The following is an 8554-nucleotide window of genomic DNA, read 5'->3' as shown; positions in this document are numbered from 1 at the left end:
AACCTTTCTTGAGTAAGTAGTAATGAAATTAGCAGAGAAAGACTAAAATATATGTGACCCATTTGGGAAAATACCTAGATCCATGAACTTTACAGCTTGGAAAAAATCTTTCTGGATAAAGACCAATTACCAGAAGTTTGGTTTTGTTCTACCACAAAAAGAATCTATTTGGGAGATAAAATAGGTAAGCCAATAACTAAACTGCAAGACACATTTAGATATTGGAATGAGTAGCTTACTGCTACATGCACTGTCTCCATGACCTCACTTCTATTCACTTTCATCCAATAAGGTCTTTTAGATTTTATTAAATTCAAGTGACCATTTTTTTATGTTTTGGATCTAAGATGCTCCCCAACAGGCTCATGTATTGTAGGTTTTATTCCATGCAACTATGTTCACAGGTGGGGCTTTGGGGAAGTGATTGGATATTTAAGTTTCTAATCTCATCAATGTAGTAATCAATTGATGTTACATAATTTGATGGCACTGTAAGCAGGTAGTGAAAACTTTAGGTGATGTGGCCTAGTTGGAAAAATAGAGCACTGAGGACATGTCCTGGAAGTATATATCTTGCCCTTGGCCCATTCTGCTCTCACTCTCCCTGCTTCTTGTCCACCATGAGATGAGATACTTTCCTGCACCACACACTCCATGCTATATTTTCCCTCACCCTAGACCCGTAACTAACACAACAAAGTGACCACAAACTGAAACCCTTAAAACCGTAAGCCAAAATAAATCTTTCCTTCATAGTTGATTTTCTTCAGATATTTTGTTATAGAAATGAAAAACTACCCAATACTCCATTTTTTGAAGTCACATTTACATATAGTATGTGGCCAGGTTTAAGCAGCAAAAGTTGCACATATTCCTTATACTCAAGGAATCCACTCCAGGCATACAGACATAAAGCAAAAATTGTCACTTTGAGTAATAACTGTGCCATTAACAAGGAATGAAATAGTAATTGAGATAACACAAAAAAGGGGGTGATTAACTCTTTGAGTCTTGGGTAGTCTTCCTGGAAGAAGAGCTTGAGACTAGGGTTAATTAAAGAATATACTCCAGAGAAGCCCTTATAGCAAGAAAGGGCAGGAGAATGAGCCAAGTGAGGAATTTATCTTAGGCAAAGTCTAACTTTACCTTGATACAAAACAGATTCCGGAGAACAAATCTCACTGTTTTTGTACCTCTGTATCACTGGGCCTTTGATTGCTCCAGTCAGCCAACGGTAATTCTCCTGAGAAGGCCACAGGCATAAACCATCAGCTGCACCACTCACAGCAGTTGATCATTTGAGAGTCCTGATGGTCAAGTGGACCTGGGCAAAGCACCAATAGCATTTACTAAAGGAAGGATAGAAACACTGTATTATACTTTTATCACTTTGGACAGCCCAGCATGTGAGTACCCTTCCTCTTTAAGGAAAAGTATTGAGACGTGAGAGACAAAGCTCCGCTCTGTATTCTGCTTCCCATTTTCACAGCTTCACTTTACAGCTTTGCAAATCTGTTACTGAATATCTTTCGAAAATTTATCTTCTGCTTTCATTAAGCAGATTCAGATTTTGTGTTTGAGGACCCTTGATAGGTGCTAACAGTATGGAAATTGTTAGCTCATAGGTAATTATAACCTGAGAATGATGGATGCCATTTCGAAGAAGAGTGACATGTGGAGGGGAAGTATCATGAGTATGTTCAAGCTAAGTGTTCAGGGTAACTCTAATGCTTATTACTTGAGAGACTAAGAGCAGACATGGTATATATAGGAAAGGTTTGGAAAGAGACAGTGAATTCATTTGAAACTTGTTGACCTGTGTTTTCTGAGGACATCTGGACAGAGATGTTTCATGAGTGCCTGCAAGACCATTAATCTTGATAGGTCAACTTCACTGGATCAAGAAATATCTAACAGATTAGTAGAGTATGATCCTGGGTGTGTCTATGTGGGTCATAGATATGTGGGCGTGGTACTATATATATGTGCTCTCTCCTTTCTCTCTGGTGCTATTTCCCTTCTGTGCTCCCCAGCTGCCATGAACAAAACAGCTATGCTCCACCACATATTTCCATGGTGATGGTTCTGCCTTGGAGCCAACTTACTATGAATCGACTCCACAACAAACCATGAGCGAAATTAAACTTTCCTTCTTTAAATTGTGAGTGTCAGGCATTGTGTTCAGCAATGAGGAAACTGACCAATATAGTCATCATCAAGAAAAGAAAAGCATCTGAAGAGAAAGACAGAGACAGAGACAGAGACAGACTAGAATTATAAAGAGAATGCCTATGTGTATGGCTGACCTCAACAGAGAGTGTATAGAGAGTGACAGATGAAAAAGTCAAAAACAGAATCTAGGAGAGTGGTTAACTCATACACATATATTTCTATCTAGATTAGGCAAACCAAGAGAGGACAAGCAGGGCAAGGAAGGAATCCAATATACTTATACTAAGTGCTACAAAGTGACCAAGTAGGGAAAGTGCTCAAAAAGAGACAAATGGAGATGTAATTAAAAAGTCAGTGAAGGCCTCTGAGTTTTTGTGGAATTCCTCAAAAGAAAAAGCTATCCCTTTTTCTGGTTAAGTCAAATTTATTATCTCTGTCCTCCTTCGGGGTCTTCTTTCATCAACTATATGAATGTTCTCCTGTTTGTGACTTGTCCTTCTCTACGGGTTCCTTTGCAGCAAATAAACAGTTAAAGTAACTTCCCACTCCTCTATCTGTAGAACTTGAATTCACTGTTCAAGACTGAGTATTATATCACCTCCACAGTAGATGTTTCTGAACTTTTGTTGTAAATATTAAATCCTGTTTCTCTCCTAACCTGAAGACATAAAAATGTATGCTTACTTCTTCTTTAGGTCTTAACAGACTGAATTGGAGACTCCCTGATTACTTTACATTCCTAGTGCCAAGCATATTGCATAGCATAGGATACAGTCTAATACTCTTCTAAGTATGGCTTTTGGGCTAAAAAATATCAAGGAATGATACCTTTGGTAGAATATAATTGATTTATATTTATTTATTTACAGTTCTAAAGTATATTTTAAATTGGGAATTTTAGTTCGCAATAAATTTCATAGAAAAATAAAGCTTCACAGAGGAAAAAAATCACACAGAAAATTATCCCACAGGAAGAAGGAATCAATCTCATTGGTGCATGTAGCACAGTTAATATCGTATATAATAAATTGTAAGTCAAAAACAACATTATAAAACCTAAATGTTGAAACATAGATAAAATGGAAGAGGTTTATTCCTCCTCACCCAGGCAGTAGCTTTGCATATTAATAAAATTTAAATGCCTCACAGCAAGAAAAATGATCAGAATAGATTGCAATGACTTAAAAATGATTACACTTTAAACAGCCTCTATGTTGAATATGTAATTATGGAGAATCAGTCAAAACAGACTAGTCAGGCTTTGTTCCACTCTAATGGTCTCAGAAGCAGGATGACTGGTGGCTCTCCATTAACAAAGACACAATGAGAGAGAGGCTAAACTGAAGGCATAAAGAGAATAGACAGCTTGACTTGGTGAAATCCACAAAGATGTTAGTATAGAGGGTGATGATTGCAATTCTCGTGATAGTACCTGATAGTGATGTTTAATATAGCAATACAAATATCTAAATCAGTCCAGAATGTTTATTGAGAGCAAACAAATAAAAGGAAAAAAAAGCAAATATATAAATAAAGGTGAACACTTTAAAATATTTGGTGGCTTTATGTGAATTAAGGGTGGCAGCAAGCTACTATACAACACAAGTTGGCAAAGACTTTCTGTAAAAGATTACATAGTAAGAGTCTTAGCCTTTGTGGGCGGTGCACTCTCTGTTCAAAGGATGGACTCTCCTGCTGTGTAAAAGTAGTCAAAAAATAGGTAAGTGAAGGGGCAGTGTTCACATAAAGCTTTCTTTACATGAAAAAATGAGGAGATGCAGGCAACCATTTATTGCCTCTTCACTACTTGGAATCGAAATAGCAGGGAATAAAAGCTGTTTAGCAAGGTGGAAGGAGGAAATAGGGCATTGAAATTCAAGACTGCACAGATAGACATCTGTGAAAAAGAAAAACAAACCTAAAGATTCAGGTTATCAGAACAGAGGACTAGAAGGAGCATGCTTGCTCTGAACCTGCACAGAAATGGCATCCTAGCACCAGAAGAGTGAGGGAAAGGGAGACAGAGGTAAAGAGAGGGCCTCATAGTAGACAAAAATTAGCATGAAAGCAGATATAGAGTAAGCAAAGAAACGCAAAAAGAAGTCTTCACTTAGCTGCTCTGGGAGCTACATACAGGGTGGTACCTGAGAAGTGTTCTGCATTTCTTAGTGTATGAGATTAGAACTATGATGGGGAAACATAATGTGAAAGTTACACTTGAGCTTCCTGCTGAAGGAAAGATGCCTCTGTACCTTCCTTCTCCATGAACCCAAAACAAATTGTTTGGGTTAGAGTCTGCCTTATGATTAAGTATTATACCAGAAGGTGAGATATGAGTAAGTACTACGGGGGAGGCAGAGAGAGAGAGAAAGACAGACAGACAGACAGAGACAGACAGACAGAGACAGAGACAGAGAGAGGAAGAAGAAGGAACAGGAGGAGAAGAAGAAAGGGAGAAGGGGAAAGGGAAAGGAGGAAGAAAGGAAGGAAGGATACTCCCTAACTCTTTGGGACTGGTGACTTCAGTGGCTGGTAGAGGATGGTCTGGAATCTGAGCAGATGTATATGAAGGCATATGGGCCCTGAGCTATGGAAAGACTGATACATGGGTAGTGGATTATGTAGGACCTGCAGCAGGCCGCCACCCAAGTTAGTTAATTCCCCTTAACAATTGGGTTTCTCAGAAGGTTCCAGAATCTCCAGTGGAACTCAGCAACAGCTCTTCTCTTGGAGTCCACTGAATGAATCTGCGTGCACTAAACCTCAACCAATGAAGTGTACTGTTCTGTGTAACCTTGTCCTTGGTGAAAAGGAAAACTGAGAATCACTTCAGCTAGGGCTGGCCCAAATATCTCTAGCTGGAAGCCAAGACACAAGGCAGGAAGAAGGCATAATTAACTTACAGTGTTGCTGACCCTAAGGACTACATAGTCCAAGAAAATATAGACAAAATTGCAGATTGCCATAAATAGTGAACATTCACACGTGGCCACGTGTTTGCTCCCACAGTAGAAACAATTCTTTCATTTATCATTAAGATTTTGTTTTTGTTCACATAGACATATACATATACACATTTTTCTTTGTTTTTTTACTAGCACTTTTTTCTTTTTAATATTCCTTGTAATTTTTCATTCCTTTTTTGCTACATGTTTTTTCTTTTACAACCCATTTTACTGTCTTTCATTTTCCACTTTTTATTTGTCATTCTATTCCTTTGTGCCTCTTAAATATTTTTCAGCATGTATCATCTAGTTTATTTTTTAATAAGGTAAATTGTTTCATTTATTGATACAATTTAGGTATACATAATGACCACATTCATTGTAGGGAATTTGTATCCATACAAGATATATCTTGTTTCCTCTTTTTTTTCCATTCCTATAGCCTCTTTTCAAATCCCCCTTCCCTCCCCATTCATAAAGTTTGATTTTCATTTTATCCTTTTCTCATTTCATTGATTTTTATACTGTATGTACATTTTATTCTATCTTCTTTTTGATATTTGCTTTGCATGTGTATGTGGAGAGGGTTTTTTTTTTGTGAATTGAATCCAGAAATCCTCAGCTGCTGAACTATATATCCAGTACTTTTTACTTTTTTGTTCTGAGATAAGTTTCCCCTGGGTTGCTCAGGTTGACCTGGGACACATGGTCCTCCTACCAAAGCCTCTAGGGTGACTAGGACTAAAGGCCTACTGTACCTGGTAGTATGTTTTCTTTTGTTTTGTTTTAACTTTCTACCTTTTCTTTGTTTCTTTTATTTTCACTCTTGATTATCTTATCTTTTACTTTCTTCCTTCTGTATTCTTCTCCCTCAATCTTTCAAAATATTTGAGTTTATAGTACTTTCACCCCTATCATTTCACAGTGATTGTTGCTAGGGTTGTGAAAGTCATAATTGCTTTTTGGCTTTTTCTTCTTGTTATATCTAGATCACAACTATCTGTTATTGTTTCTGTCCACTGGTACCCCTTTTCTTTGTGATCTTGGAGATCAAGTATGACAGGAATATGGAGTAAACATCCTGATGCTGAACTATATCTCAGCAGGCAGTCACTTGACTCTAAGGGGGAAAAATGGTGGAGGCCATGATGGAGCATAGCTACTCACTTCATGGCAGCTGGAAAGCAGATCACAAGGTACAAGTGACAGCAAGAGATAAACCCTCCAGTGCTGGGCACGATGGTGCACGCCTGTAATCCCAGCACTCAGGAGGCTGAGGCAGGAGGATCATTGCAAGTTGGAGATCAGCCTGGGCTACAAAGTGCGCTCAAGGCCAGCCTGGACTGCATAGTGAGACCCTGTCTCAGAAAAGACTAAAAAACAAAACAAAACAAAAAAAGAGATAAATCCTCCAAAACATGCCTGAGTGACCCACTCCCTCCCAATGGGCCCAACCTCCTAACACCATATTTAGCTATGAACATCAGTGGATCAAACATTGTTGAATATAGTGCTCCTCATCACCAATCATCTCTCTAGGAGTTTCTTAATCCAGTCAAGTCAATAAGATCAACTGACACTTCTCAAAATAAGAAGAACCAATGAAAAAAAAAGTCAACATCTTTAGCCATTAGGGAAATTCAAATCAAATCTACATCGAGAGCTAGATGTGGTGGCATATACGTATAATTACAGCATTCTGGGCTGAGGCACAAGGGTCGAATGTCTGAACCCAGCCTGGACAATTTAGAGACTTAGCAAGTTCCTGTCTCAAAATAAAAAAATAAAAAAGAGCTGGAGATATATCTTAGTGCAAATTCCCTAAGTTCAATACCTAGTACTGCAAACATAACAAGACAAAACTAAATAAAACTAAACAGAAAAACAAAAACAAAACTATATTGAGATTCCATAATCCAAAACTAAGGTGGCTGTCATCAAGAATGCAAAAAATAATAAATAGTGGTGTGAATGTATAGAAAAAGGAAGTCTTTCATACAGTTGGTGGGAATGTAAACATTACGGCCATTATGGAAATCAGTAAGTAGTTTCCTCCAAAATTAGAAATAAAATTATAGTTTGATCAAGCTATATGACTCCTCAATATATTCCTCAAATAATTAATGTCAGCATAGAATAGTGATAGATGCATAGTCATGCTTAGTGCAGCTCAATTTACAATAGATAAGCTATGAAAACAGGCTAGGTGACCATCAATGGATAAAATGATCAATAGATAAAATATGAAGTACATATGCATAGTGGAATATTATTCAGCTATAAAGAACAATAAAATCTTGTCATTTGCAGGAAAATAGATAGAACTGGAGATCATCATGTTAAGTGAAATAAGCCAGAGTAAGGAAATGAAATATCACATGATTTCTCTCATATGAGGAAAATGATATGAAATTAGAAAGAGTTTTAGAAAAGTGTAAAGAAATTAGGGGTAGGGAAGGAAAGAGGAGGAGGTAATGGGGGAAATGTTCAAAGTGTTTTTCACGCATATGTGAATATTCAAAGGCAAAACCCATCAGTATATATATATGTGCTATGCACTAATGAAAAAATGAGGAGCTAAACTTGATTTTAGGCTACAGTATCCGAACCCCTGCTGTAAAAAAAAAAAATAGTATGCGATAAACAACAAAATAAATAAAACTGTGTGTGAGATCAATTATAATTGATTCTGGTCAATTATAATTGAATCAGTTATAATTGATCAATTATAATTATAATGAATACTGTAGTTACAATAAATTTCTATTATATTTGGTGTAGTATTTACATGAGAGTATAGTCAAGTGTGTTACATGAATCCGGGCTTTAGAATTACTTTCCAGCTCTCTAGGTGATTTCAAGGTGTAATTTGATAATCATGGTGCTAAGGCATACTTTCAGTGTGCAAATTGATCACTTGGAATCCTGATAAATTCTAGATTCTGATTCCATAGTTTTGGGGTGGGGCTTGATACTTGGCCATACTAACAACTTTCAGGTGAGGCTGGTGCTGTTGGTTCAAAGCTACATGATATTCACACTGGTTTCAATGCCTGGTATGTCTAGGTTCTGCCCCAGGAACTGAAGCATTGGATCTGGGATGGGCCCAAGCATTGATACTTTCAAAAGTTCTGCAGCTAACCAATGAACAGTAAAGCTTAAAAACTTCACACTAAACCACATGGTGATTTATTGATTTGGAATTGTATTATCAGTACCCCCAGAGTGGAACATTTTGATAATGCTCTCCTCATTCCCTCACTACCCACTGCTGTCCTTTTCAGAAATAAACATCTAACGCAAGTGTGGATCAGGCTCACCACTTCATTCGTTTGCTCTTATCCATCTCCATGGAGTTTGAGGAAATTCAGGATGGAAGCAGGGATCAGGCAGCTGAGATTTTGGAAAAAGGACAAAGTGTTCCAGGTGGAGACAGA

The sequence above is a fragment of the Chinchilla lanigera genome, unplaced genomic scaffold, assembly GCF_000276665.1.
Source record: "Chinchilla lanigera isolate Chin_1 unplaced genomic scaffold, ChiLan1.0 scaffold00186, whole genome shotgun sequence".
NCBI classification, from domain to species: domain Eukaryota; kingdom Metazoa; phylum Chordata; class Mammalia; order Rodentia; family Chinchillidae; genus Chinchilla; species Chinchilla lanigera.
This window is presented reverse-complemented; position numbering follows the sequence as displayed.